Genomic DNA, 14,570 nt, shown 5'->3' with positions numbered 1-14,570 from the left:
GTAAAAGAAATTGTCAGAACACACCTGCAGTACTGACCATTCTGAGAAGAGTAAATACTATGGTCTTTTTGTTGTTGTTTTTTTTTGTTTAGTACATTATGGGTTAAATGGTGGCATGAAGTATGGGGTATACTATTCTATAAAATCCGGATTAAGGTATCCAGATTAAGATTATATAGTAGCAAGGTTCTGCTACTTTTTACCAGATTCTGTCAACTAAAACAGAGATTATCTTCTCGGATTAACTGATATAGATTTTAAACCTGTACTTTCCCAATCTCAGCAGGACTGGGAAAACACTTTTCAGTAAGCTATTTATTTGCAAAAAATTCAGGCTGAGATTGACTGAAATTGTGATTCCAGGTCAAATTTAGTTTGCAGTACATTTTAGTCTTCCTGAAATGAAACAAATATATCTCCACATATTTTGGAAAGATGTATAAGAAAAAGGTGATGTTTTTTAGAATGTGAAGGAGATAATACTTCTCTTTTTTTTTTTTTCCCAAAAAACCCCAACAAGTAGAATGCTTAGTTAGAATGACTGGAGATTGGATTGAAATCTTTTTGAAACAGCTTTTCTATCCCCAAGAGATGAGAGTGTATTTAAGTCTTAGTGTATTTCAATCTGTCCTATTGAAGCTTTTCCACTTTCTATAGAGAACTTGAAATAATAGTAGGATTAAGAATTAAATTCTAAATTTCTCTTTTTATTGCCCTTAACCTCCAACCTCTAGGGTCATGCCCAGGCTCTTATTCAGTGAATAAGTGTCATGCACAGTTGTACCCTGGCGTGGATCTGCAGAAAACAGAGCAAGTGGTCAAGTGAATGAAAGGTCTGTTATAAAGCTTCAGGGAAGTAAAATTAAGACAGTTAGTTAACCCCAGTCCTCACTCTTAGTATCTTTTGGAGTACTTCAGTCTGCAACCTTAATAAAGTTCTTCTAATTCACATATTTTGGTGTAATTAATACATAAATCCTCATTTTTATTGGATACAATTCCTGTCTTGGTTCAGATAAAAAGTTTGGCTCATGTTAAGACTCTGTGTAACATATACACCCATGTTGTTTTAGCATTAAAAAATATTAGGCTAATGAAACAGAAATTCTGCACGTACTTTTTTTCTCGGCTTCTGTTCTGTTTGGGTTTTTACTTAAAGCCTGTTGTTTCCAAATCCACCCTACAGCCACAATGTTACCTCTGTTGGTCTTGCATCTGGATGCAACAAATAACTGCTCTTGAAAATTTCCAGAGGGAATTAAACCTAGCAAAAATGTGGAAGATCAAGCAGAGTTAATATGAACTGTGCAAGCTGAAAAAGGGAATAAGAATGGGAACAACACAGGTCGTAATTGACATCCGAGTCTGTTCCCTTCATAAAGGTCCATTGGATAGGTCCTGCCCTCTCTTTCATCCTGGACTAATGATGGGCAACATGAGGTTTCTACAGTGACTAAGCAATTTAATCTGACCTCTGCTTTGCAGAACAAAACTGCCAAACACAGTTTTCCAAGTATTTTGATTGGTACTAGAAAGGAGAGAGACAGGGAGGAGTTTAAAAGCAAGGAAAGAGAAGAGAAGCAGGGAGAGGCAGAAGACTATTTATTAGCCAACATTTTTACTTAGTACAGATGCAAAAGGTGGTGGTAAAGTTGATTTTATTTTTGATACATATTCCCATAGGCAGGGTGATAATATGTACTGATTCAAACATTTTTCTATCGGTGTAATAGTACCTCTCTAAGGGGAAGCAGAGCAGGAACAGCAGAAGAGAGAGCAAGTGGACAACAGTCAACAAAAGAAGGGAAAGTAAAGGAATGAGGAAAAGGAAAATGAAAGGAAAGTGAGTGTGAGAACAGTTTGTAAAAGCCAGGAAGATCTGTTCAGTGTTCTGTGTTTTGTCATTGAAAACTTGAGATTACTTGGGATTACCTACAGTAGAAAGGATGAGGGCACATTTGAGAAATAAACTGTGGGCAAAAACCAGTGAATTTTTACAATCTTGTAGTTCACACACAGCCAGCTGAATTACCTGCAAGCAGTGCATCTGGGTTTCAGACGAGTTGGGTACTGGCTGCAGAAACACCACAGCCACTATCAGTACACTGCAGCAGTGGTTTGGCAATGTTTAAGCTCAACTACAGTGTCATGTGAAGATAATTTTTCTAGGCCCAGGTGAACTCACCTGAGGAATCACTTTCAGGACCTGAGCTGTCTCTGTACAGAGCCATGGGAGACCAGTAAAATGTTTCCTGGTGGTCCCTTTTTTGAGAGTTTTCTTAGCTGGTACACAGTGGTAAGCACAAGATGGCTTTGTGCCTTGGTTAGCTTCACTGGATAATCTGAATATGGAATTCCTTTTATAGCTTATCTATATATTACAATACAGTGGCTTGGATAAAATTTTGGCTGTCTGTGCTACCTTGGCCATTACCCACAGAAAGTTCTCCCTTCCTTTACTGGTACTTACTGTCATAAGGTGAATTATTGAAACAGCCAGTCATACAGCATCTGTCTCAAATCCAGTGTCTAGGAAAAATAATAAAAGTAAATAGAATCTGTACAATCTAGAAAGTGAAGAAAAAATAACAGACAATGGTACTGCTTTGTAATAGCCTGATATCTCATAAAAGTAAATTCAGCTAATAAGAGAGTTCTCATTAGGGCCTGAGACCTAGATTCAAGATCTCGAGTTTGAACTACCCATTCATCCTGCTGAATCTGGAATTTCTGCATTAGAAACCCAGCTCTTCCTCCTGTTGTGGCATTAGGGCAGAAATCTCCATATGGTCATGTGTATAATTTGGAAAATTTGTTCTGGGACAAAGTTTTTCTGAAATAAAAGAACTTAGAATAACTTGGACTATTATTATAGCCTTAAGAGGGTTTTTTTGTTGTTGCTTTCTTTTGTTTTGTTTGCTAAATCTTGTCCAGTTAGTTTGTGTTCTAATTTAAACACAGACATTCAAATAGAATTCTGTCTGAGGATGGCAGAGACAGCACTTGCTTTTTCTGTAGATTCCTAATCCTACTGAATGTTTCAGTTACAACTTTAATAATTCTGATACCAATCCAGTCATTATAGGATAAATGAATTTACAATACACTAAGTCCTGGTATACAGACTTTGTAATTGCTCATAGTCATATATGATTGCAAGATACTTGGCTGTGTACTGTTCATTGCTGTAGAGCTGGGCGTTCCTCATGCATTGCAGGTTATAGCTAGTCATGACCTAATATCACAGGCTATTTCAGTTGTTATGGACAAATATTTTGGTTTCAAGTGTTTTTTCCCACGTAGATAATTTCTGAAATGGTGTTTTATGCTAGGTGCCCATGGGAAGTGAATGTTGCTACCAATTTCAAGGAAGCCAGTTACTTAGTTTAGCTTAGAAATTTTTTTTGTACCATATTTACTTTTGTTCAGCCCTTACTAGTGTCCTTTGTTCAGAACTGTTACATTGTCCCAATATAAACCATGGTTCATAATAATAAAATGAGACAGAGATCATGTGATCTGGGCAAAGCTTCATCATAAGCTGATGCCATATTATATTTGTAATGTTTGACACATTTTATTTACCAACATGTCTACACTTCCGTATGTTTAAGACCATCACAGACCCTTTTTGACTTTTGCTTTCAGGACTACTTCCCAACAATTCAAACAGGCAGTCTTTATGAAAAAACCTGCTGCAAAAATCTGACTTTTCATCACTTATTCCTTACCACTTTCTCTTGAAGCTATTACTTTCTAATCAGCAATTAGATAAATATGTCAGTATCTCCTATTTACTTTGACAAATACCTTAAGGCATATTATTATTTTAAACCTGTCTTTGAGTTTGTTTTCAGTGATAGACTGCTCTGCAGAACAAAACCCTGGCTATTAGCTTCTCTTAATTTCTTTGATGCTGTCAACAACAATGAGTATCAAAGGATTAGTTTTTAATAATGCATGTGTTGGAAGTGAACTTTCCTGCTATAGAGTTCTTCATCTATTTGTAGAAACAGACCAAGATCCTGACAAAAACTCTCTGGATTGTAGAGGTTTCTCTTGTAATTTTATTTAATAGCCATTAAAATATGATTGATTTGCTTTGAGAAGGCTTGGAATTAGTGAATCTCAAGACTTCATGGTGCTGTGAGGTTTTACAAAACACAAATATTAGATATTATTTGGTTTATGTCATCTTTTTGAAGATGGCAATTGGGGTACTTGTACCCTTATTACCTTCCTGATCTCTGACTAAATACTTTTGATTACCTGTTTTTGTTCCGTATCCAAGTTTAGAAATGTTAGTATTTGTTGGTTTTTTCCCTATGAGATTTTATTCTTTCGAGTAATGGTTATTTATTTATGGATTTTAATACTAACACCTGTTGTTCCTATTTCTACAAGACTAAGAATCAGTGTATATTGCTTAAGGACCATTATAAACCCATTTGATTTTATTTTTGTTTTTAGGACTGGAACTAAAACTCTTATAGAAAAGAGATTTTTAAAACAACAATCTGCATGCATGTCTGTCTTACCTGATGCCTTCTCATACCCTCATGGGAAATCTGGCAAGTCTAAGTTTTTTAGCAGCACCATATGGATGCTGCATCTTTCTGAGACTGTAATGGGGGGCAGAAAAAAAGAACCTGAAGTCACTAGACTTTTTCTACCTTTTTGGCCCTTTTTCCTTAGAACCAGAATTTTAGGTAGACAGCAGCCAATGCAAAGTCACTAAATGGATATATGTAGCATCATTCCTGAAGCTTTTGGCAAATAGAAATTGTTATATTGTACTTCTAGTGAAAAACATTTTTTCTTGTTTTACTAATAGCTCCATACACAATCAGACTTTGGCATTTATATCGTAAAATCTATATGTTCTACCTCAAAAGCAAAAATGTCCTGTGTGTCATCTAAATTTCTGTCACAGCCTTTGAATATAAGCCATGGTTTCTCAGCCCTTTTTTCCTATGGGAACAAGGGTTAGGTGCTCAGGTGCCCTATTCTATAACAGTCCTTCACAAATTTAGAGCTACTTTACTCAGACCTGGCAAGGGTGGGAAGATCGTTAAGATTCTGAATGTTTTATGAAAGTAGGCAGCATGGTAAAGAGTAGAAGTCTCTCCTGGGCTACAGGAAAAATGAACTCACATGTTATTAGTAAGAGACCTCATTACTGTCCCAACTATGAATGGAGCTTGCATATTATTAAATTTTAAAGTGAGTTAATCACAACAAAAAAGTCCACCAGAAACCAGGATTCACTAGTTTCTGGTGTCCACTGAACAATCCAGTCATTTGCATGAATGCCAATGCACTGGAATCCTGGCTGGGGTCTCTGAACACAATGCAATCTGGATGTCAGTGCCCACAAACCCAGAAAACAGGTATTTTTGTGTGTTCAGAGCAAAACACTCAATCTTTAGGAAAGACTAGAATGAAGGATATTGACAATATCCTATGGAGGAAGGACAAATGGAGGAAGTTATAAAGAAAGTGTATTTAATTTTGGGCCAATGGACAGTTAAATTTGGGGAGACAAAGCAGCTGTTTTAAGCAGGTCACACAGGTCTGCCTCAGGCACTTAAGAGACTGTGACTCCAGAAATACATGTTCATACCTCCTCCCTCCCACTTCCAGAAAGGAAATTGAATGCAGTTTGCCTGAAAAAGTTTTGAAACCTAACATTTCGCCCACAAGTGCACACTGGGATTCCTGGTAAACAGCTAGTATTAGTATTTCAAAGATGATGTGGTATGAAGATCTGTATCTCTTAAGTATCCAGCCTTGGGGGTGTTATGGCTTAACCCCAGCCGGCAACTAAACACCACGCAGCTACTCCCTCACTCCCCCCAGCTAGGATATGGGAGAGAATCAGAAGAGTAAAAGTGAGAAAATGCATGGGTTGAGATAAAGACAGTTTAATAGGTAAAGCAAAAGCTGCACGCAGAAGCAAATCAAAACAATTAATTCATTCACTGCTTCCCATGGGCAGGCAGCTGCTCAGCCATGTCTAGGAAAGCAGGGTTCCAGCACATCTAATGATTAGGAAGACAAACATCATCACTCCAAACACCTCCCCCTTCCTTCTTCTTTCCCCAGATTTATGTGCTGAGCATGACACCATATGGTGTGGGATACCCCTTTGGTCAGTTGGGGTCAGCTGCCCCAGCTGTGTCCCCTCTCAGCTCCTTGTGCAGCCCCAGCCTCCTCGCTGGTGGGGTGGAGTGAGAGGCAGAAAAGACCTTGACTCTGTGCAAGCACTGCTTAGCAATAATAAAAACATCCCTGTGTTATTAACATTGTTGCCAGCACAAATCCAAAACACAGCCCCATACTAGCTACTATAGAGAAAGTTAACTCTACCCCAGCCAAAACCAGCACAGGGGGACAATTTTTTCTGGTTCTCTGTAGAAGCCCCTGTGTTTTTGACAAAGAGGCAGGAGGAATTTGTCATCTGTGACTCTCTCCCTCATCCTAGAAAGAGTCCTTAAACATCCTGCACCTCCTACTTTCACAATGCTGTTCTGCTGTTTCTTTCCCAGCTTCTCCCTCGTCCTTATCCTAGGACCCAGAACAGTCCTGCTCTCAGCCTGCCTATTCAGATTTTTCAAGGTTCTTTTTTTTGCAAGCCTCTTTATTTAGTGCTTTCTTTTTTTCACTATCACAGTTATTCCTCATTCTTTCTCTGATCCTTCCCCAGCCCCATTCACTTTCCTTGCCCTCTTCCCCTATTCCCAATACTGGTTAAGTCCCCCAGACTCTGGTGCCATTTTGAAGCTTACTGATTGTTTTCTTTTGTCACTGTCACTTTCCTTTTACCCCTCTGGTGTCCCGTCTCTCTTACTCACCCAGTTATCTTTTTCTAATGCTCTGCACACATCTTCATGGCTGAATGGTTTCCTTTCTGTATTTTCAGTCAGAAAAAGTGTTGCTCACTCTTATGTTGAAGCTTCTGGAAGGGGTCCTAAAATTTGCAGGAATATAGGTTTAATCACCTATTTTATTTGTCATTTTTGGTATTGGTATTTTTTATTAATATTTTTGCAGAGGTGGTTAAATATACACCACTGACTCAACAGCCAACCCTACTGAGATTTGAATCCCCACCTCAAATTTTGAGGTGGACAGATGTCTTGAAAGGAAAAGATTTAGGAATAAACATAGCAGTTTGGATTCCCTTTTATTTGTTTTCAGAGTTGGATTAATTAATTTAAACTATTTTTTTTTTCCAGAAGTTTTCAATGTGATATTGAAAATATTATTAAAATGTGGTAAAATTATACACAAAGAGAAAATAACGCTTTACATTGAGGAGCATTGGGTAATCTTGACAGTAGACTCTGTTACTTGTCACAGTAAAGATATATATGGTTGCTTTCTCCCCACTTTTCTTCTTCTGTTATCAGACAGCCATGGACAGCTGTATGCAGACAGACCTTCACTGGCTTTAATGAGGGCTTATGGAACACTGCAGCCTTCCTTCTAAGATCTCCTTATGAATAAGGAGATCATTTTTGTATGACCTTAAGTGGAGGGACTGTCTGAGTATGTGCATCAGAGTACCATGGGCTCCCATCTGTTTGTACCCTTTAAGTATTAATAGACCATACATTAAACATTGACTGGTCATAATAACAACGGGCACCAATTAGCTCAGGACATCAGTAGCATCCAGCTTCTGCTGGGCATTAACTTAAGTGCTAAGGAAACAAGTGTGTAGCATCCTAGAGTGCAAAAGGAGGAATGGCTTTCCTGAAAAGTGATGTACAACTTTAGGATCTCATTCAGCTAATACATTCTGGGCACTGCAGGATGGCTACAAATTTCCTAAAAATAGAAATATTTTTTTTACTTAATTTGAATTTAAGGTCTCTTCAATTTAAATTGCCCTTACAATGAGAAGTTATGCTCTAATATACGTGTAATTACTTTTAATAAAATATCATATCTTCTAGGCTTTCTACTTTGAAAAGAATAGACATCTTGTCTTTTTAGCAGAACAATAACATTCCTAATGCTGTTAATAGTTTCTTGATAATGCTAATTACACCCAATCACAGATTACTCCTAATTACTTTTTAATAACATGCAAAATACGCTATTCTAACAGACAATTTATTAATATATTTTCTAAATGTGTTGGTAACAAACTATAACATACATTTACTGAACATACTGTTACATGCATGCTGCATTTCACTTTAAGTCAGTTGACCTTCATCGAACAACCTGCAATAGTGACCAAATTCTTTGCAGAATCATTATCTAGTTCATTCACTACTTATAACAGCAGATACTTTATTTATAGTGTTTTAATACCAAAACCCTGATTATCCTTTTAATTATTATGGAATAAAGGCTATCGTGTTTTTAAAAGACATTTATTCTCAAATAGTGGTTTATTGTTAAGGTAGTCTCCTGTATTCCAGTTTTTTGATATATCAAATCATGCTCTATTGCCAGTAAGACTGAAAGTTAAACAGATATTGCTGCCTCATAGATCTCTGCTACCTTCTAGTCAATAGCCTACTTAAAAGATTTAAAAAACAGTCTTTAATTACAGTTTCTCTGTATTTTTGGTTTTTATAATAGCAAAACCAGAGAACTGGGTAGTTACTGGAATTTGAAAGCAAACACCACAGGACTGATATTTCTTGAAGCACAAAATGTTCAGTGCAAATGGAAGAGAAGTGTCAACATTATTTTCTTGTCAATTGGACCATTTTATTTTTTGTTATTTCGGATATTTGTCATGAAAAGTACCAGTACCTTGGCATCTGCTACTTCTACAGCTGTTCCTAGCTTTAGTTTTTCTCTTTCACAGGATAGGTATGATGTTGAATGCCATCAAAGTGTTGTAGTTAAGACCTGTGACGGGGTAGATTCAGCTATAGAGGTCATACAGAACCTCCTGGAAGGTTCCCCACTGCATTATTGTCTTTTGCCACATTTTGGGAGAAATAGCTAGGTTGGAACTCTGGTTAGAAAGAAAGATTCCCAGCAGTCTTTTCAAAGAACGACTTCCTCATGGTAACTAAACTCGGCACCTTTACAGTGGTCTGAAGATCCTAAGACAAAGGATTTTTTTTTTGTTGTTAAAGAACTAAGTTTGGAAACTGAGAACTAAAACTTCGTCATTCGGATGGGTTTTTTGGATTCTGTAGGTTTTGGTTGCTGATTTGTGCAGAGTAGGTTATAAGTTTTACCGAGTCTGTACTATCCTGATGTCACCTGGAATCCAGCAGTATCTTTGCTATTATATATTTGTACTCAAACCCATGTTGGCAAGTATCAGGTCTCTTTCCATTATTTTTTTTTTTTAAATTCAGATACTTAAAAAATTCTGATCTTTCTATTCCATAAGGCTAAGCAAGATGACTTCCATATGAAATATGAATCACAGTTAAAAGGATTTTATTATGCATAATTAGACCTATGGCTTTGTCCACTTCAAGTTGTTAGTAATATCTTAACATAGGGGAATCCAATTTATCAAAGGCAATGCATGAAGTGTAGATGCACTGACTTTATCCACTGGTTAACTTTTAAACAACATGAACTATTGTTTGGCATTAAAACCTTTGGTAAAGGGAGCACTGAATACAGAGCAAAATTACTGCAATGCAGAAAGAGTGTTTGGCCCGCTTTGCAAGGGTGAATTTGTTTCCCCAACTATAAGAAAATACGAATTAATAGTTACTTGGGCAATTCAAGTCTGGGCTCCCCAGTGATGTAAGCACCTCAGGCATGAAGTTTTGTTCTTCACATGTACACAACTACTGGATGATTTTTCAAATAATGAAATAATGATTGCTGTGAGATGCTCTCTGATCCTCTCTTTCATGAAGCCTTGTAAATAATCACATTTTTTTTAAGAAAAGTTCAAGCAACTTTTTAAAACTTGACGTCAAAAACGAAGCTTGCTTTTAGAGATAATCCCCAGTGGAATGACTTTCAGCTGAATAATGCTTTGTCTCTTTATTGGCATGTCTTTGCTTCTTTATGTCTTTCTGTTTGCTCACATCAACCTTGTTATTTTTTTATTTTACAAGAAAGCAAACTGCCTGCAAATATTTTCAGCAGACAAGTCAATACATTTTTATACTTTCTGGTGTTTTATTTTCAGGGAAGTTCACATGGAGAGGTTAGGCATGAAGCCAGATGTCCTGGAGGTAATTCCTAGAGCTGCTGCAAGCTGTGCACATACTAATAACTGCTTTGAACAAATACTTCCAAATGGCAAGCTCACTGATGCTTGTCTGCTGAGCCGGGTTCAGGAGAGAGATGGCTCATAATCTGTTGTTGTCCTGTGTCATTGGTTTGTGCTCTGATATGAAAATGAAATAAAGTTTGAGGAAGATAAGCGTGGGGGAAGATACTGGTGTTTTGAATGTCTGATTGTGGATGATATTTAGCAAGGATGAACGCTTTGAGTGATACAGTGATATGCTAATCATAGTATAACGCAAATTTGAAAAAGGCAACGGTTACTCATTTTCACTGTCTAAATAATTTAACTTCCTATTTCAAGAATTTCTGCATCAGTCTGAATGATCTTAGAATCCTGCTATATTGGTGATCAAAGGCCTAATTCTGAAAATAATTATGCATAAATCTCTTCTGCCACGTTATAGAATGAGCCAGAGATCTCAGCCAGTAGGAGGAACTGCAGAAACAGCCAAAGCAGGAATTGCTATGCTGAAAGGACTAGGAATAAAATTACCTCCAAATTTGGAATATCTGTTCTAAGCCATCTTTTACATCCAGAGCTCTGGACAAAGCCATCATCATAAGGGTACTAGTTTCCCTCTTGCAACATGGCCTTACAGAAAAACCGCATTGGGAACATTGCAGGAGCAACCACATATAGACCATGGTCTGTTGCAAGAATTTTCTACTTTTGATGTTTTCATGGACGATTAAAGCTAGATCATATCTCTTTGGCTCACTTGTGATACTGTCATGAGATGAGGTGTCAGAAACTCCACAGAAGTCAAGATATGTCACAACTACTCCTTTTCCCTTGTTCACCAACCAAGCCACACCATCAAAGAAAAACTGCTCTGTTCTTATCAGTTGACTCTTTTCATCCATTATGTTATTTCTCAGATGTTTGCAAACTGGTTTGATTAAGGAATTTTTAAGCCAGAATTCTGTAATTCTCTGGGTCCTCTTTGAATCTTTTTAAAAAATTTCTTCTCTAACCCAGTGGGATCAATTGTGTCTTCCACAAGATCCTCAGTGAAACTACTGAGAATTGAGATATTTGGCTACCTCCTTAAGTATTTTAGGGTGGGTTTTCTCATACCCTGCAAATTTGCATACCTCTCTCTTACTTAAACAACTTGTTCTTTCCTTATTTTGGACTCTACACTATTGTTTTCTTAACACTGATTTTGCTAAGTATGCAATTGCAATAATCTTTTTGGATGTTTTTTTAACCTCCATGGTGTTTCAACCAAAGCATTAAAACAGAAGATATTTTTAAGGTCAAGGTTAAAAACTTAGAAATCACAGCAGCAGTTGATTTTGGTACAAATGCTCAGTGTCACTGGGGGAAATTCCTAAAGACTGGGAGAAGTAAGTGTCATCTGTGGCTTGAAGAAGGATCTGGGGAACTTCAGGATTCTCAGACTTACCTTGAACCTTGGGAAGGTGATGGAGCAAATAATATTGGAAAATTTCCAAACACATGAAGGACAAGATAACGACTGGGAATAGTCAGCAGGTGTTTATGAAGGAGAAGTCATGCTGATCAAACTAATAGCCTTCCATGACAAAATCATCAGTTTACTGGACAAGGGGGAAGAAGGTGATGGTGTTTATCTTGACTTCAGCAAGACCTTGAACACTGTCTTCCATAACACCCTCATAGACAAACGATGACGAATAGACTAGGTAAGAGGATAGCAAGGTAGGCTGAAAACTGTCTGAACTGCTGGGCTCAAAGGATTGTGGTGAGTGACACAAAGACCAGCTGGATGCTGATTACCAGAGGTAGACCTCAGGGGCTTACTGGGGCCAATACTGTTGGAAATCTTCATTGATGACCTGGATCATGGGACAGAATATATGCTCAGTATGTCTGCAGGCAATACAAAATGCAGGGGAGTCATTGATGCACCAGATGCCATTCAGAGGGACCTTGAGAGGGTGAAGAAGTGGGCAGAGAGGAACCTCATGAAGTTCAACAAAGGGAAATGCCATGTCCCACTACTGGGGAGGAATAACCCCATGTACCAGTCCAGGCAACTGGACATCAACCAACTGGAAAGCAACCTTGCAGAAAAGGGCCTGGTGGTCCTGGTGGACCACGGGTTGAACATCAGCCAGCAACAAGGCCTTGCATCAATGAAGGCAAACAGCATCCTGGTTTGTATTAGAGGGACTCCCAGCAGGTCGAGGGAGGTAATCCTTCCTCTCTAATCAGCTCTGGTGAGACATATCTGAGTGATGTGTTCAGTACTTCCAACCCCCGCCAGTACAAAAGAGTCATGAACATACTGGATCAAGTCCAGAAAAGGGCTACAAAGGTGATAAAGGGACTGGAGCATCTCACATATGAGGGGAGGCTGAGAGAACTGTATCTGTTCAGCCTGGAGAGGAGAAGGCTCAGGGGGATCTTATCAATCTGTATAAATATCTGATGGGAGAATGTAAAGAAGCCAGAGCCAGGCTCTTGTCAGTAATGCTCAGTGGAAGGATAAGAGGCAATCAGCATAAACTGAAATACAGGAAATTCCACTTAAATATAAGGAAACACTACTTTACTGTGAGGGTTGTCAAACATCGAAACTGGTTGCCCAGTAAAATTATGGCATTTCCACCCCTGGAGATATTCAGAATTTGACTGGACACAGTCCGGCTCTCCTTGAGAATTTGAACAGGGATGGTGGCCTAGATGATCCTCAGGAGTGTCTTTTAACATCATCTGTTCTGTGATTTTATATTCAGCTAGGATTGCTTCCTAAACGCAGATCATTCATTTCCAGTACAATGTGGTTTAGTTATTACTTTCAAAGAAAAATATGTAGCATAGACTATTCTTCAGAGTGTAACAATATTGAAAGAAAATTTGAGTGCTGGTGAAGTCTGTAGATACAGGTTGACCATACATCTCCAACATGCTGCTGTAGGAGAGAAGTTTAAGGCAGAAAATTACCAATCTTTTGTAGTACTATTTGATCTTTATTAGAAATGAAAAGGCTGGCAGAGGTGTATAATTTTACCTAGATTTTCTTTATTTTTTTTGTGCACAGTGGTTATTGGCTCATTAGGTTATTGTCTTGCCCTCTGACTCATGTATCTGATCTGAAGCATCATTTGCCTGCTAGTAATTAGTATCTCTGTCTCTTTCTCATTAAAGTACCCGGTATACTTTCCTTCCTACTCCAGCTGAAGCTGGAGTGAATATTAATAAGCTACTAAGAGAGAACCTTAGGACTGTTCCTTTTATTAGAAGGGCTTCTTTCTCTTTTGACAGGAGGTGTAATCCAGACTGTTCAATTTAGCTGCCTGTTTTTTGGCAGAGTGTGTCAATACAGTCCACCTAAAAAAACTGTTTAAATTTTCTAACCAATCAGTGCAATTGTGAGTCTGAGAAAAGGAGATTCAGGACATTTAAAAGAAGCAGGGCCTTTTCTCCTTTGACTGGCTTGGAAAGTCTTCAAAGAATATTCAATTCACCTAAATCCACCTCTTTCCATGTAGGTTGTATGTCCTGTAAGGTGCTTTCTTCCACTCAGGCTCTTCTGGGGATGGCTGTTATTGCCATTTACTCACCTAAGATACGTTACATGCTCCAGAAAGGATGGGGAGACTGAAAGTCCCAAAGCGGTTTCCTAAACATCAGCTCAAACAGATATTACTCTCTCAGCAGATTTCAAAAGTTCAGGGAATGAGGAGAGAGTGCTTCCTATTTTCTGGGTGAGATCAGTGATTTTTTTTTTAAAGGGTGACCAGAGAGCATGTTCTACATGGAAGAACAGTAAAAGCATGAAACCGCAAATTACCGGTCCTAGGAAGCATCACAACATTATAGCAAATAAAGCTTAATGTTCACTTCAATCAGCTTGAAAGAGAACATTTCAATTCTATTTAGCACACTGAATAAAAATTGATTAATGACTGTTGAATTGGTTTATTTCCATCAAAACTCAGAGAATCCTAGCCTTTTCTATCATGTCTAAATTAAAATATTGCAGAAAACTTCATTGTATGACGAATGCTGATATTTAAATTTTTTTTTGTCCAACCTGGCCAGAACAACTGGACTTTAATATTGCAATTTCTTAAAATCGTGCCTTTGATTTTTCATCAAGACGCAAAAGGATTCAAATCCCTTTTGTTCATGAACTTTTATTCATATATCTGGTTTTATAAGAGACCATAAATCACATAGCAATTGGCCTTCTCCCCTTTTTTCAATTTTGGTTAATAAGAGCATTTAAACAATTTTAACCCTGGGAAATAATGAAAAAGAGATAAGAAATAAGTAGTATTATTACAAAACACTGAATTTTCTGAAAATATTAGATGGTGCACACAAAGTGGTCCTCCTTTCC

The sequence above is a fragment of the Phalacrocorax aristotelis genome, chromosome 3 (genome assembly GCF_949628215.1).
Source record: "Phalacrocorax aristotelis chromosome 3, bGulAri2.1, whole genome shotgun sequence".
NCBI classification, from domain to species: Eukaryota; Metazoa; Chordata; class Aves; order Suliformes; family Phalacrocoracidae; genus Phalacrocorax; species Phalacrocorax aristotelis.
The sequence above is the reverse complement of the archived record's forward strand: the minus strand, read 5'-3'. Positions refer to the sequence as shown.